Below are 17,846 nucleotides of genomic sequence, written 5' to 3' on the forward strand. Positions count from 1 at the left end.
TCTGGAAAACCTGTTGGTGCTTCCTTTAGTGAATGGGAATGGTGCAAGTAAACTTCATGGACTACTTCAAACAATGTTCATGTGCTGATGGCATTACAACTAATTGTATCCTTGAAAGACAATTATATCTCATCTATTTGCAGAAAATGTTGACCAGTCTGTAAGAACAGAATTTAAATCCCACTGGAGTTTCAAAAGCTTTCTGACATTAGGAGAGAGATATGCTTTTCTCTAAAATAAAAGCAAATCTGAAATCGTGATGGCTACAGACCGACAAGGCACAGCACATATGGGAATAAACATCAGACCACCTGCAACGCCAAGCACTTTGCCCATTTGAGATGAATCTAGTCCCTGCTAGTGCTGCATTTGTCATGTGCCACTTGCCTGATACTTTGCAGAAATACAGAAAATTCAGACAAGCCATGTGCAGTGAATAAAAAACCTATTATGATGCTCAACATAGTGTTTTGCCCAATTGCCTGAAGGGTTTCCATAGGGCTTCTAGTTGCATGTCTGTATGCTGTCATGCTTGTCAAAAATGACACCACACAGAAACAGAACACACAAAATGAAACAAGGTACGATTGTCCTAGTGACATAAAACACAAACACAATGGTATACATCCATCAAGTACATTGTGTTATTGCTCATTTAAGTCATCCCTGGCAAAAACAGTTGCTGCTTACAACAGTGGCAATATGGTTAAAAGATAGGAATGGCACATGAAAAACTTATGCTCTCTCAGTTCAGACTCGCAGGCATGATTTATATCTGAAGCACGTGCACAGTGCCTCTGACTTCACAAATGGTAAAGTAGAGCACCCATTCAGGGAACAGATGGAAACATACAAGAAACAAAACAGTGCATCTCTGTTCAAGTAGACTCGTGAATAAATGTCTTCATTTTACCTTCTGTCTGTTTAATGTTGCTGGAGATAACTGACATCTCATCTCAATCCCAATGTCTCTGATTTGATGAGTACAAAAATTGTTGATCCAGAATTTTGGTCACCTTGCAAGATCAACATGGTGTTGGGAGCAGAAGTTTGTCTGTACATTCAGAAGGCAAGGACTCTCCATAGGAACTGATCATCATGCGCTTCAAAAGACAGAACTGTGTTGAGTTATGTATGTCAAAGCAGTATCAATTGGTAGAACAAAAAATTTTGTCAAGGTAGCCATTCATGTTGTGGTTTGTGAAAACTTAGGCTGTGTTTCTTGAAGAAACTGTGAAGGATAAAAGTATCAAATCATGTCTGAGCCACAATATCTCTAATCTCAGTGCACAGCATTCCACTGGCATCACTAACTACTTAGACTGTTGATATTGATTCGATTGAGTGTCACAAGTGAAGATCTTTGATCGATGCACATGTGCAATTGTTTATGTGTGCATGTGTGTCCCAAGATGCCGCTGATACAATAATACCCTGGTTGAAATCCTGCAAGGCTCTGCTCCTTCACAACTGAGTCACATTTTGAGTTGTTTTGTTATATTTGAGTAAGTTCCTGTCCGTGTTGTTTAGAATTGTGTCTGCAATAATAATGCACCTATGAGTGATTCAGTGGTTGATCATCTGTCAATATTATGAATTGCACTTTGTTTTCTGGGTCATGTGTCATGCAAGTGCAAGAGTATTCCATGTTTTAAGTCTCATGAAGGAAATCTACTCCAACACAACCTGTGTCAGAGGCAAAGCAATCTCTGTACATGTTTTTGCTTGAGCTAATGTATCAACACTTGTTGAAATATTTGCTTCTGAATAATACAAATTTTAAAGAGTGTTAATTTGTATTGCTAGCCAGTTGTGCCTGTCTTTCACATTTTCTACTTCCTGGCCCTTATTGTGTGAAACTTTGTTTGTGCAGATTACTGATTCCGTTTATATGTGTCAGCAGAAATCATGATTTTCAGTTCCCTTGGCATAGAGCAGAAATATGTTTGCATTTTGCCATGGTGGCACTTCCTTCGTCATGTGGCACCCAGATTGACCGGCTGTCTACTGCCCTACTAGTCACCCCATTGTGGCTCAAGGGAAGTGAAGTTGCTCATTTGACATGTGCCATGGTGGAGTGTGATCTCTGGGGTAGGAATCAGTAGCCTGCTCTTTTTGGTGAATTTATTGAGATCAGCAGATTAAGGTATATTTACCATGCCTGAGGTTCCTCCTCATTATACCTTTAACTACTTCATTAAACCTTGTACTTTTATTACTAATTCTCAACACATTAAGTTTTAAACCCTGTTAGCCACCAGTATAAATTGTCAATTGTTACCTCGGTGAATAGTCATTACCTAACTCCACTTGGGGAATTTGGCTGCTTGTTTCTTGTTGACTCTGATAGCTCTCTGCTGTAGCTCTCAGCCTGCTCTTAAGTTTGGTAGATTGTATATTTATAAAGGTCATTTTTAATGTTTGTCTGCTATGCATGGGTTACTTCTTATGGGCTTTCGTTTCTTTTTCTTAAGTGTTATACATTACTAAGCAGCCGTCCAAGAGCTACCATCAGTTGTGTGACTTGCGAATCTTCCTGTATTTGGATGAATGTTATTCAGTTGTGTAACAGCTACAAAAGCTGCAAGTTGTTAGCTCATTTTCTGATTGTAATTTTAGTTCATTTGACTGGCAAAATTTTTTGTTGAACCTGCCCAATTGGTGTGACGTTTCCTTGATTTGTAATCTGTGTACTTCCAATTGCAAGCCCTTTGAGAAATGGTACAATTGACAAAATATGGCTTCTAATTAATTAATCCTGTTCAAGTTTCAACTGTGAGTATTGTGATTTTTAAAAAGTTTGTAAATTGTAATAATAATAATAATAATAATAATAATAATTTCAGTATGTAATAAAGCGTATTACATAAAGTAAGTGACAAAATATGCGAGTTGACATTACATTTCTTTTCCTTAAAGCTGTTTCAACCCAAGTAATGAGGTATCAATGTCTTTATAACAGAGAAGAGCAGCAATGTGATTCACACTTCCTGGCAAAAAACAACTGAAGATTCAAAAGATAGATTCATTGTTCATCTTCCATTTCAGGAAGAGCTGAGTTTGTTATGCAATTCTTTCCACAATGAATCAAAATGCTTCTCTTAAACTGAACAGAAACTAGCAAGACAATCAAAGTTTGTCGAAAGCTACACAGAGTTCATGGGGAAGTATGAAGATTTAAGACATATGGTAATAGTAATTATAACAGATGCCATTTCATATTACATGCCGCATCAGATATCTTTAAAAATCTAACTTAACTACTAAAGCAAGAGTAATGTTTGATTGTCTTGCCAAATGGAATACGAATTTGTCACTTAACAGTCTTCCAATGGTAGGAACAGTGTCGCCCTAACCGCCATCTGCTTCACGTCTGCTGTGCAGCGAGCTACCTTAATTTAAGTATTAACTGTATTTTTCTTACTTGTCACTTCTTCTTCGGTGTGTTTTTGCTTTTAAGAAGCTTTAATTGTCGAGTGCTAGTAATAGTGTTCCATAGATTTCGTGTTTGCTTTGAATACAGTCAGAGTCCCTTTAGTCAGCCATAGTGAGAGTAGTGCTAGTGTTTGTTTTCAATACAAGTCAGAGACAGGTAGTGCTATTTTCATTGTTTTCTACAAGAAGTGTCTAGCAATCACAGTTTAGTCAATAATCAGCTGAATTTAGTGAATTAGCAGTCTCGTTAAAAGTTGATTAACTCTCTTCAGTAAATTGATACCTTAGGATGGATATGATGTGTGACTGCTGTGTACGGACGCAGGAGGAGCTGGCCACTCTTCGCGAACAGCTGGGCATGTTGATGGCCGCAGTCAGCTGTTTTCAGGCTGCTGCCTCTGAGTGTAGCGGCAGTGGGGAGTCTGGTGCGTTGCAAGGTAAACCCCAGGTGTTACATGCTCCACCCACTGTCCCTGCTGTCGAGACAGCTTCGCGGGTACCGGGCGCGGTTGGGCCACCCTCTCCCCAAGGGGCGTGGCGGGTTCAGCAGCGTTCACGGCGCATGAGGCGGAGGGTCAATGTGGAGGCTGGCCGTGTGGCATCGCCCGCCCTGCCTGTGAGTGGACATGCGGCTGAACCTTCAGCAAGGTCCAAGCAGGCACACGGGTGGAGGGGTTTATTAGTTACTGGGAGCTCCAACATTACGCGGGTGATGGAGCCCCTTAGGGAAATAGCGGAAAGGTCGGGGAAGAAGGTCACTGTTAACTGTGTCTGCTTGCTTGCGGTCTCATCCGAGATGTGGAGGAGGCCCTACCAGCGGCGATAGAGAACATTGGGTACATCCGACTACAAATTGTTGCTCATGTCGGCACCAATGACTCCTGCCGTCTGGGTTCAGAGGTCATCCTCAGGTCATACAGGCGGTTGGCGGAGTTGGTGAAGGCGGAAAGCCTTGCTTACGGGGTGGAATCAGAGTTAACTATTTGTAGTATCGTTCCCAGAACCGATCGCGGTCCTCTTGTTTGGAGCCGAGTGGAAGGCTTAAACCAGAGGCTCAGACTATTCTGCGGAGAGCTGGGGTGCAAGTTTCTCAACCTCCACTATCGGGTGAAGAAATGTAGGGTCCCCATGAATAGGTCAGGCGTGCACTACACTCCGGAAGCGGCTACGAGGGTAGCGGAGTACGTGTGGAGTGCACATGGGGATTTTCTAGGTTAGAGAATTCCCGACAAGACACCACCTGAGGCGCGGCAAGGCAGGAGTAGGCAAAATGCAACAGGGAAAAACATTATTAATGTGCTAATAGGAAACTGCAGGAGCGTCTATAGAAAGGTCCCAGAACTGCTTTCATTAATAAACGGTCACAACGCCCATATAGTACTAGGGACAGAAAGTTGGCTGAAACCACATGTAAACAGTAATGAAATCCTAAACTCAGATTGGAATGTATACCGCAGACACAGGCTGGACAGTGAAGGGGGAGGCGTGTTTATAGCGATAAGAAGTGCAATAGTATCGAAGGAAATTGACGGAGATTCGAATTGTGAAATGATCTGGGTGAAGGGCACAGTTAAAGCAGGCTCAGACGTGGTAATTGGATGTCTCTATAGGCCCCCGGGCTCAGCAGCTGTAGTGGCTCAGCACCTGAAGAATAATTCGGAAAATATTTCGAGTAGATTTCCGCACCATGTTATAGTCCTGGGTGGAGATTTTAATTTGCCGGATATAGACTGGGAGACTCAAATGTTCATAACGAGTGGCTGGGACAAAGAATACAGTGAAATTTTTTAAAGTGCTTTAACTGCTCCCGGTAGTTTTCAGATAAACAGAGAACCAACTTGTGGCAATAACATGTTAGACCTTTGGTGACAAACAGTCCCCAAGCATTTGAAACAGTTAACGCAGAACAGGGAATCAGCGATCATAAAGCGGTTTCTGCAGCGATGATTTCAGCCGTAAATAGAAATATTAAAAAAGGTAAGAAGATTTTTCTGTTCAGCGAAAGTGACAAAAAGCAGATTTCAGAGTACCTGACAGCTCAACACAAAAGTTTTGACTCAAGTACAGATAATTTTGAGGATCAGTGGACAAAGTTCAAAACCATCATCCAAATATGCGTTACATGAGTATGTGCCAAGAAAGATCGTAAGAGATGGAAAACAGCCACCGAGTACAACAACAGAGTTAGAAAACAGCTGCAGAAGCAAAGGGAACTTCACAGCAAACATAAACATGGCCAAAGCCTTCCAGAAAAACAAAAATTACGCGAAGCGAAATGTAGTGTGAGGAGGGCTATGCGATTGGCTTTCAATGAATTCGAAAGTAGAGTTTTATGTACTGACTTGGCAGAAAATCCTTAGAAATTTTGGTCCTCTGTCAAAGCGGTAGGTGGATCAAAACCAAATGTCCAGACACTCTGACCAAAATGGTACTGAAAAAGAGGATGACAGACTAAAGGACGAAATACTAAATGTCTTCTTCCAAAGCTGTTTCACAGAGAAAGACTGCACTTTACTTCCTTCTCCAGATTGTGGCACAGTTGACAAAATGGTAGGTATCAAAATAGATGACAGAGGGATAGAGAAACAATTAAAATCGCTCAAAAGAGGAAAGGCCGTTGGTCCTGAATGGATACCAGTTCGATTTTACACAGAGTACGCGAAGGAACTGGGCCCCCTTATTGCAGCAGTGTACCATAGGTCTCTAGAAGAGTGAAGCATTCCAAAGGATTGGAAATTGCACAGGTCATCGCCGTTTTCAAGAAGGGACATCGAACAGATGTGCAGAACTATAGACCTATATCTCTAACGTTGATCAGTTGTAGAATTTTGGAACACGTATTATGTTCGAGTATAATAATTATGGAGACTAGAAAAGTAGTCTGTAGGAATCAGCATGAGTTTTGAAAAAGACGGTCGTGTGAAACCCAGCTCGTGCTATTCATCCACGAGACTCAGAGGGCCATAGACACGGGTTCTACATCTACATCTACATCTACATCCGTACTCCGCAAGCCACCTGACGGTGTGTGGCGGAGGGTACCCTGAGTACCTCTATCGGTTCTCCCTTCTATTCCAGTCTCGTATTGCACGTGGAAAGAAGGATTGTCGGTATGCTTCTGTGTGGGCTCTAATCTCTCTGATTTTATCCTCATGGTCTCTTCGCGAGATATACGTAGGAGGGAGCAATATACTGCTTGACTCTTCGGTGAAGGTATGTTCTCGAAACTTTAACAAAAGCCCGTACCGAGCTACTGAGCGTCTCTCCTGCAGAGTCTTCCACTGGAGTTTATCTATCATCTCCGTAACGCTTTCGCAATTACTAAATGATCCTGTAACGAAGCGCGCTGCTCTCCGTTGGATCTTCTCTATCTCTTCTATCAACCCTACCTGGTGCGGATCCCACACTGCTGAGCAGTATTCAAGCATTGGGCAAACAAGCGTACTGTAACCTACTTCCTTTGTTGTCGGATTGCATTTCCTTAGGATTCTTCCAATGAATCTCAGTCTGGCATCTGCTTTACTGACGATCAACTTCATATGATCATTCCATTTTAAATCACTCCTAATGCGTACTCCCAGATAATTTATGGAATTAACTGCTTCCAGTTGCTGACCTGCTATTTTGTAGCTAAATGATAAGGGACCTATCTTTCTATGTATTCGCATCACATTACACTTCGCTACATTGAGATTCAATTGCCATTCCGTGCACCATGCGTCAATTCGCTGCAGATCCTCCTGCATTTCAGTACAATTTTCCATTGTTGCAACCTTTCGATACACCACAGCATCATCTGCAAAAAGCCTCAGTGAACTTCCGATGTCATCCAGCAGGTCATTTATGTATATTGTGAATAGCAACGGTCCTATGACACTCCCCTGCGGCACACCTGAAATCACTCTTACTTCGGAAGACTTCTCTCCATTGAGAATGACGTGCTGCGTTCTGTTATCTAGGAACTCCTCAATCCAATCACACAATTGATCTGATAGTCCGTATGCTCTTACTTTGTTCATTAAACGACTGTGGGGAACTGTGTCAAACGCCTTGCGGAAGTCAAGAAACACGGCATCTACCTGTGAACCCGTGTCTAAGGCCCTCTGAGTCTCGTGGACGAATTGCGCGAGCTGGGTTTCACACGATCGTCTTTTTCGAAACCCATGCTGATTCCTACAGAGTAGATTTCTAGTCTCCAGAAAAGACATTATACTCGAACATAATACGTGTTCCAAAATTCTACAACTGATCGACGTTAGAGATATAGGTCTATAGTTCTGCACATCTGTTCGACGTCCCTTCTTGAGAACGGGGATGACCTGTGCCCTTTTCCAATCCTTTGGAACGCTTCGCTCTTCTAGAGACCTACGGTACACCGCTGCAAGAAGGGGGGCAAGTTCCTTCGCGTACTCTGTGTAAAATTGAACTGGTATCCCATCAGAACCAGCGGCCTTTCCTCTTTTGAGCGATTTTAATTGTTTCTCTATCCCTCTGTCGTCTACTTCGATATCTACCATTTTGTCAACTGTGCGACAATCTAGAGAAGGAAGCACAGTGCAGTCTTCCTCTGTGAAACAGCTTTGGAAGAAGACATTTAGTAATTCGGCCTTTAGTCTGTCTGTTTCAGTACCATTTTGGTCACAGAGTGTCTGGACATTTTGTTTTGATCCACCTACCGCTTTGACATAGGACCAAAATTTCTTAGGATTTTCTGCCAAGTCAGTACATAGAACTTTACTTTCGAATTCATTGAAAGCCTCTCGCATAGCCCTCCTCACACTACATTTCGCTTCGCGTAATTTTTGTTTGTCTGCAAGGCTTTGGCTATGTTTATGTTTGCTGTGAAGTTCCCTTTGCTTCCGCAGCAGTTTTCTAACTCGGTTGTTGTACCACGGTGGCTCTTTTCCATCTCTTACGATCTTGCTTGGCACATACTCATCTAACGCATATTGTACCATGGTTTTGAACTTCGTCCACTGATCCTCAACACTATCTGTACTTGAGACAAAACTTGTGTGTTGAGCCATCAAGTACTCTGAAATCTGCTTTTTGTCACTTTTGCTAAACAGAAAAATCTTCCTACCTTTTTTAATATTTCTATTTACGGCTGAAATCATCGATGCAAAAACCGGTTTATGATCGCTGATTCCCTGTTCTGCATTAACTGATTCAAATAGTTCGGGTCTGTTTGTCACCATAAGGTCTAATATGTTATCGCCACGAGTCGGTTCTCTGTTTAATTGCTCAAGGTAGTTTTCAGATAAAGCACTTAAAAATATTTCACTGTATTCTTTGTCCCTGCCACCCGTTATGAACGTTTGAGTCTCCCAGTCTATATCCGGCAAATTAAAATCTCCACCCAGAACTATAACATGGTGGGGAAATCTACTCGAAATATTTTCCAAATTATTCTCAGGTGCTGAGCCACAACAGCTGCTGAGCCCGGGGGCCTATAGAGACATCCAATTACCATGTCTGAGCCTGCTTTAACCGTGACCTTCACCCAAATCATTTCACAATTCGAATCTCCGTCAATTTCCTTCGATACTATTGCACTTCTTATCGCTATAAACACGCCTCCCCCTTCACTGTCCAGCCTATCTCTGCGGTATACATTCCAATCAGAGTTTAGGATTTCATTACTGTTTACGTCTGGTTTCAGCCAACTTTCTGTTCCTAGTACTATATGGGCGTTGTGACCGTTTATTAATGAGAGCAGTTCTGGGACCTTTCTATAGACGCTCCTGCAGTTTACTATTAGCACATTAATATTGTTATTCCTTGTTGTTCACAGGTAGATGTCTTGTTTCTTGACTTCCGCAAGGCGTTTTACACAGTTCCCCACAGTCATTTAATAAACAAAGTAAGACATACAGTCTATCAGACCAATTGAGTGATTGGATTGAGGAGTTCCTAGATAACAGCATGCAACATGTCATTCTCAATGGAGAAAAGTCTTCCGAAGTAAGAGTGATTTCAGGTGTTCCGCAGGGGAGTGTCATAGGACCGTTGCTATTCACAATATACATAAATGACCTGGTGGATGGTATCTGAAGTTCACTGAGCCTTTTTGCAGATGATGCTGTTGTGTATCGAGAGGTTGCAACAATGGAAAATTGTATTGAATTGCAGGAGGATCTGCAGCGAATTGACGCACGGTGCACGGAATGGCAATTGAATCTCAATGTAGACAAGTGTAATGTGGTGCAAATAAATAGAAAGATAGATCCCTTATTTAGCTACAAAATAGCAGGTCAGCAACTGGAAGCAGTTAATTCCATAAATTATCTCGTAGTATGCATTAGGTGTGATTTAAAATGGAATGATCATATAAAGTTGTACGTTGGTAAAGCAGATGCCAGACTGAGATTCATTAGAAGAATGCTAAGGAAATACAATCCAACAACAAAGAAAGTAGGTTACAGTACACTTGTTCACCCACTGCTTGAATACTGCTCAGCAGTGTGGGATCCACACCAGATAGGGTTGATAGAAGAGATAGAGGAGATCCAACGGAGAACAGCGCGCTTCGTTACAGGATCATTTAGTAATCGCGAAAGAGTTACGGAGATGATAGATAAACTCCAGTGGAAGACTCTGCATGAGAGATGCTCAGTAGCTCAGTATGGGCTTTTGTTAAAGTTTCGAGAACATACCTTCACCGAAGAGTCAAGCAGTATATTGCTCCCTCCTACGTGTATCTCGCGAAGAGACCATGAGGATAAAATCAGAGAGATTAGAACCCACACAGAAGCATACCGACAATCCTTCTTTCTACGAACAATATGAGAGTGGAATAGAAGGAAGAACCGATAGAGGTACTCAGGGTACCGTCCACCACACACCGTCAGGTGGCTTGCGGAGTATGGATGTAGAACAACCACGAAATATTATTTGTATTCTGTATGATTATACTTCCACATCGAACGCTTTGACTTCACAGTAGACATGGAGAACATGTATGACAAGTTCTGGTTCTAATTGAAGATTACAATTTCCAATGAATATTGTGGAAGTGTGACAGATCTGCACCACCTCAGGAATACCAATGAAGGACCATCACATACACAATGACTTGTGCCACCTTCCTTGCAGCACAGTGTCTGATACGATTAGCTCACGAAGAGAGTGAGCAGAGTGAGGCAGCAAAGATTCTCACTTATTTCAATATGGACCACTTTATCTCAGGTTGTGATACAGTAAGTGCTGAAATTGAGCTCCAGGAAGATCTCATGAACATATTGATCAGAAGTGGATTTTCACTATGGGAATGGTACAGAAACAGTGCCACACTATTTAAAAGTATCCCCTCAGTGGTGCAAGCGACAACTTTCTTTTCTGCTTGAAAATGATGAGGATATTAGAACTTCAGGTTTATTCTAGCATCCAGCTGATGATCATTTTAAAATTTTAAACCATGTCAAAGCAGCACCTAATATCTACAGCTTCACAAAACACACACTACAGTGTGACACATCAAACATTTTTAATTCCTTTGGATTAATTAGACACATTGTCATCACATTTGAGATATGTTTGCAATATCTATGGCAGCATAGGTTAATGTGGATTGGGCCCTTGCCCTCAGAGTTTCACTCCTTGTGGCAGACACTATATAGTCTAATTCATATGACAGACAGCATGCACATTGATCGTATAGTCATTGCAGGAGGGACACCTATCAGCAAACAGAATCAGTACAAGATTTGGATAATCATCCAAATATTTATCATTTGATTCTATTTCATGTATCAGAGACCTATCTGAATATTACTGGAAGCAAATCCCAAAAAACAAAAGTAGCTACACACTTACTTTTACTTCACTCAGCACAATCTGTGATACATGAGCTACCAAACATGAAGTTAGTTTTATTGAATTACTAAGCTACATGTGTTAAAATCTTCACACCCAGAGACAAGATGACCTCTCTATGAAAAGCACAAGATATCTATTAAATAGCAACAAAAATATCAAAAGAAGATTTTTTGAAGTTAGTTTGGCTATGATAATAGCAAGAAGAGTGACTCTGCTATCAATGCAGGAAGGTACTTCTTGTGTAGTTGCAATAACTAAATATTTTAGACAAATTAGTTATCATATCTACTGCTGTGTAACCTAAAACGTGGGTAAAGTTACATATTTCACAATGTCTATGGTATCAATAAACAATGGCTGCAATAATATAGTCATATTTTAGTTCAAACAGTTGATTTAAACTTTTATTCACTTCAGAAATTTTTTTCTCTTGTGGATGAATTCTGTTGCAAATTTATGAAGAATTTCTACAGAGTGGGAAAACGATAGTTGCATTATTAGGCTTCACCGTACCTGCTGATTTTTGGTTTATTCCTTGCTACCTCATTCTTGTTCAGTGATGTGCCTAGCCCATAGATCTGTAAGCACAGTGGCAACTGTCATTGTATCAGGAGAAAAACATGAAGGTGAGCTGTCATTAGCCAGTATGAAAGTATTGTATGAGGAAGTTTTTGGATTGTTCAGTATACAATTTTATTGTGATAATCGATTTGAGATAACATTCTGGTAACCAGTGTAAACGAAGTTGCATATGTTGTAGGGGCCAGGAAGGAGTGGAGTGCCAAAAACAATGAGAAAGAAAGTGGAGATGAATAGGATACATAGATAGGAGTTGATTAATTAAAATGACATTGTGTAGGGCAGCACACACAAGGGATGAAAACCCTTGGCTGATGAAATTAGTGAGCACCCTAGGAGGAGGCCAGGAAACAGTGTGGTGTTCATTACATGCCACAAAACCAGACTTGTTTTGCTACTGGTGAAACTCACCCATGCTCTGCCAGTCTCACAGGTGCTACCATCTAGTATCACTCACCTGAGCAACAGGAGGTGGGCCTTGCTCCTCGACAGGGCCTGATTGAGAGAAAAGAAATTGCGTGTTAATATAAAAACTACTTTATCTGCAAAGGTAAAACAAACAGGTGATTCACTAAGAATGTTACTATATGACATGATAAAGAAAAGAATTATTCCAATCTTTTAATGTGCCTACTGATCAGTGAATAACTGAGCATCTGATCCACTCAATTATGTACAGCAGTGAACATTACTAACCAAGTTCCATAAAGCCAAAACCTTATTCCAGTTGGTGGCTGCTATCTGAGGACTTCCAGGGGCAAATAAATTTTTTGTCAACATTTCACATAATTACTGACCAAATTTTACAATCTTGTAGTAACGTGCTTATTGAAAAATACATCTTTATGTTACAGGATTAATTCACTGTGGCAAGTTAGGAACTGTGTGTGTATGACTGTATATGAAGCATCAGTCACTTTAGGCATATGCAAATATTATATTCATCAAGTATTTTATAACGAGAGCACTTAGTTACTTGCAGAGAACTTCACCCCCCAATTTCAAATTATTATGAATATTTCTCAGCAATACCTCACACAAAGTAACAGAAGAAATGTTTATCACTTACCACATTTTTGCTGTTCATGCAGTCAAACTGCCGCATGAAGCAAATACAATACAACCCTTCATTCTTTACTTACAAATGGGTACATACAGCCACAAGCAGGCATGACAGATGATGTGGGTAATTTCTCAGGTGCTTTCTTCATAGAGGTGAGGCAGGAAGTACTTTGATGTGTATGGGAACAGGATGGAGTAGGAGACATAATAGGAATCAGGAGGAAGTGGGTGGTGTACCATCTGGATGGTACCTTACAATGCCGTCTTATGGAATTCAACAAAGGGCTTTGTTGCTGGCATGTTAGGAGGCCTGAAACAAACTCAGTGCAGCTCATCTTGTACATGAGAGGCTCCGTATAGTTTCTGTACAGATGCCCATAACACTGGACAATTTTCCAGTATTCCTACACTGTACAGCCTTCATAGATCACTGCACAGTAGTTTACCAGCCAACCCAGGTCACAAACTCTACATCAACTATCTACTTCGGTGTGCCATGGCTGTTTTAATAAGAATGCAGCCCTAAATATTGGCGTCACCAGTGCAACCCACACTTTAGGTGCCTACAGCAGTGCTTCTCAGTTGTTACTGACCGACAGGGCTGAACTGGAGATTCAAGAATAGTTCTCATTGTAGCAAATATCTTTCAGTGGAACACTGCATTCTCTATCTTGCCTTCACTAGTAGTGTGTTTCATTAGCTGCATGTTGTTACTCACAATCTGTGTTGTAAAGAAACACTATTAAATTTGAATGCTCAGGAACATCTATGTTCTTGTGTTATTTTCATTACTTCTTTGTTTCTGGAAACTTATTACCAGTGTCATTCCATCTCACCATCCTTCTTCAATGATGATGTGGCCTTATTACTGTATTATTCTTCCAGGTCTGTGCCTCCTGGATGGCACTGCCATATTTCTTGCTGCTATACAGGCAACTTTTCCACTGAGCACATCAACAACATTGGAATCGAGGACATCACCAGTCCAATTTGCAGTGCTCACCTGACACCTTAAAGAATGATTCTCATATTCGTGACAACCTTAGATCATATAATAACCATTTTTATGTTGCTTGCACTAGGAAGCCGATTCATTTGCACAACATTATCATGTGCCTTCTGTGTTGCAACGAAGTACTAACGTTATTGCTACCTGAGCAACATTTCTCCCCTTGTGCATCGATCATCCACATTAGGTGGGACATATGACCACGAGTTTGGGTGGCCGATAACAGCTCCCTGCTGCACACCCTGTAGAGAGGTGGAGCAGGAATACAAACAGCTCTAACGAATTTCGACCATAATAAGTGCAAAATATGTTCAAAAAGAGTTATACGAGGTATTCTGTGTATTAACTGTAATTACTGGTACCATGAAAAATGTATTAAAGTTAACCTGAAATACTTTCACAGAGAAGAACAGTGGACATGCCACCAGTGCATCATACTAGCAACTGAATCCAAAGTAAATAATACTCTAAAAATGCAGGATCATATAATTACGTCGCTGAAACAAGAAACAATTGACCTCATCCACATGATAAAAGCCTACTGGTTAACTATAATGAACTATTAGTTAAGTGTAATGAATTTGAAGTGGCAGTAACCAGTAAATACACAAACAATGAACTCTTTATCCATACCTTGAATGTAAATATCGGTAACAAAAACTGGCGTTTGACAGGACAGCATAGTACGAGAAATAGTCAAGCTGTTAATCATGCTCAGAATGCAATTCTCAGAAATCATGTGTTGTCTAGCACCACATGTGATCATAGCTCTTTAAAGTTGCATGTAAACAAACTGCAATGGAAAACGAAGCTAATGTGGGGTAGACCTATGTGAAATGGATCCAGAAAGTGATTTTAGAAGTGTAACTTCTGATAACCACCTGGTGCAAGATGCTAGCAAGATCAATTTACAGTCTAACGTTGCATAATATCTTACACAAAAAGTAACCCAAAGTGAACAATATGCCACAAAGTGTACGAGTAATCCAGTGATGAACAGTTTCTCAAGCACCAATGTATGTGCAGGACAAAAGTGAAAGAAATTCCAGAATGTTACAGAGCAAGAAAATTTCGGAAAAAATGAAAGTAATAACATTAAGTGACAGTGATGGAGGGGCCTGTGCTCAAATACTGTCAGACAAACGAGGGCCCTTGTATCAGGTAAAAATAATAGTAAAACCTGGTGCCCCACTAAAAAGTTGATAAAAATGCAGAAAATTTGACAGGAAACTTCAGTACACGTGATACGAGGTCTATCCCCAAAGTACATTATGATTTGGAATTAAAAATAAATCATTGGATTTTTTTTTATTATATGCAGATGAAAGCCACACTTAAATACTACTATTCTACTTAGTTGCCATTTAAATTAAGGAACTTGTAGCGATGGACAACTTGGTCATTCCCTCGTCGTAAAATTCGGCCGCCTGCACCTTCAAACATGAGGTTACCTCTTCTTGAAGCTGTGCGTCGTCATCAAAACACTGCATAGCCAACCAGTTCTTCATTGCTGGCTCGGTGCCAGGTTGGGACTGTCAGGTGAATGAGGAAACAAGTCCCAGTTAAAAGATTCGAGAACTTCATGAACGACATTTGCCATGTGGGCCCGGATGTTGTCATGAATCAGCAAGATCTTTGAGCCCAACTTTCCCCTGCGCTTGTTTTGTATTGCTCTTTCTGAGGTTGTGCAGAGTTTGGAAATACTTTTGAGAGTTTATTGTAGTGCCTCTTTCTGGGAAATCCACAAAAATCACACCTTTTTTGTCCGAAATGAGGTAACTACATGGTAGAAGCCGCAGGTGGCCGAATTTTATGACTAAGGAATTTCCAAGCTCGTCCCTCGCTATGATAAGTGCCTTAATTTAAATGTCAACTATGTAGAGTAGTAGTATTGAAGTGTGGCTTTCATCTGTATATAATAAAAAACTTTTCCAGTACTTTATTTGTATTTAATTCCAAAACGTAATTTACTTTGTGGATAGCCCTCGTACTTTGAACATAATAGGGGGTTCTAACGACATAGACAAACCTCTGAATCTAATGTTGAAACATGTGGTAGAACCATTGGCACCAATACTCACTCTAAGTCACAAAATGAATATCATTATCCATTCTATACCCAGGACATATGATGTTCAAAATTTCAGTAGTAAAGTTGATACTTCAAACCTCCACCTGAATTTAGAAAAACATGCATACAAAAGAAGAACTGCTGCAAACTTTGAAATAGAGAGAATAGCCAGAAACCACTTCACAACACATGGTTTACATCTAAACAAATGTGGCAAGGAGATTACCTGCAGTAGACTGGCCTTCCTGGCAACTATGGGGGACAATAAGGAACCAAAATTCAGAAACCATAAACAGATGCTAATAAGCAATTGCATGAAGACAAACAAGATGGGAAATAAGAAGAGTAATAGTGACCATAATGTGCAAACTGCACTAAAATGGGTCATGAAGTCACAGAGATGAAACACAAACCCCCCTGACACCTCAAAAAGGATCAATAATTTGATGGTGAGTATTATGAATACGTCCCTCCAAAATGTCAATGTGATGCCTCAGCAGTGTGAAGTGCATATGGACACTTTTCAGGCCCACCTGGAAGATGAGTCGGCTGCCAAGGACAACCAACAGAACCAGCACAGCTGCTCAGATGTCAACATACCTGGAATACAGCACAATTTAAGCTAAAGGTCAGTGACACAGTGAATATGACTTCGAGCCCCTCTGAGTAAAACCCACTCAGACCTGAAAATCTGTTATCACAATGTACAATCCTTGAGCAACAAAACTGATGACTTAAGCATTTTGCTGTCCAGTGAACTCAGTGATATCTCAGTAGTATGCCTAGCAGAACACTGGATCTGAACTCATGTACTTAAGTAAATCTCACTACCAAACTTCAAATTGGCTTAACACTACTCCAGAAAAAATGAAGGACATGGAGGTGTTGCCATCTCCATCAATCAACACATTGAATATAGCCCACTTCCTACTTTAAAGGAAATAGGAGCAGACAAGATCTTTGAATGTGCAGCCATAATGCTTACAAATCTAAATCTAATTGTAGCTACAATTTACCATCCCCCTTCCAGTAGTATTAATGATTTTCTGTTACAAATGGACTTGTTTCTATCCAAAATAAGTCAGTTGAAACAAGATGTGATTATATGTGGTGACTTTAATATAGACTTTCGCACTCACAACAGACACAGGGAAACATTGATTAACAGTGCAAAAACTTTTAAACTGCATGGCCTTGTAAATGAGTCCACTAGAATAACATCAACATCCAAGACAGCTCTAGATCAAATTTTTGCAAATAGAAATAAACTTAACCCAAATCTACGAGTATAAACTGCAGGATTCAGCAACCACCAAGCTGTCATTCTAAAGGCGGATGTGAGCAAAGATACCTCATACCCAGTCCCACCTAAACTTCAAAGTTTTTCACCCAAGAGAACTTCAACAAACTAAATGCCCTACTTGGTAAAGAAAAGTGGACAGATAGGTACACAGCCAATGATGTCAACATGAAATTCAACACATTTCTTGACAAAACGATCCACCACTTTGAAGAGGCCTTTCAACAAAAACCAGTGAGAACAAATATAAATAATAATAATAATAATAATAATAATAATAATAATAATAATAATAATAATAATAATTATTATTATTATTATTATTATTATTATTATTATTATTATTATTATTATTATTAATAATAGAAACAAGAGTTGGTTTACACCAGCTATAAAAATCTCTTGCAAACATAAAAGAATACTCCATATGTTATGAAACAAAGTAGTGACTCCCGAACTAACACAATATTATAAAAGCTACTCATTTATTCTAAGAAGAGTGATAGGACTAGCAAAAAAGATGCAAAATGATGAGTACATTGACAAATCCAGCAATAAAGTGAAAGCAATGT

Source organism: Schistocerca gregaria, chromosome 1, assembly GCF_023897955.1.
Source record: "Schistocerca gregaria isolate iqSchGreg1 chromosome 1, iqSchGreg1.2, whole genome shotgun sequence".
NCBI lineage: Eukaryota > Metazoa > Arthropoda > Insecta > Orthoptera > Acrididae > Schistocerca > Schistocerca gregaria.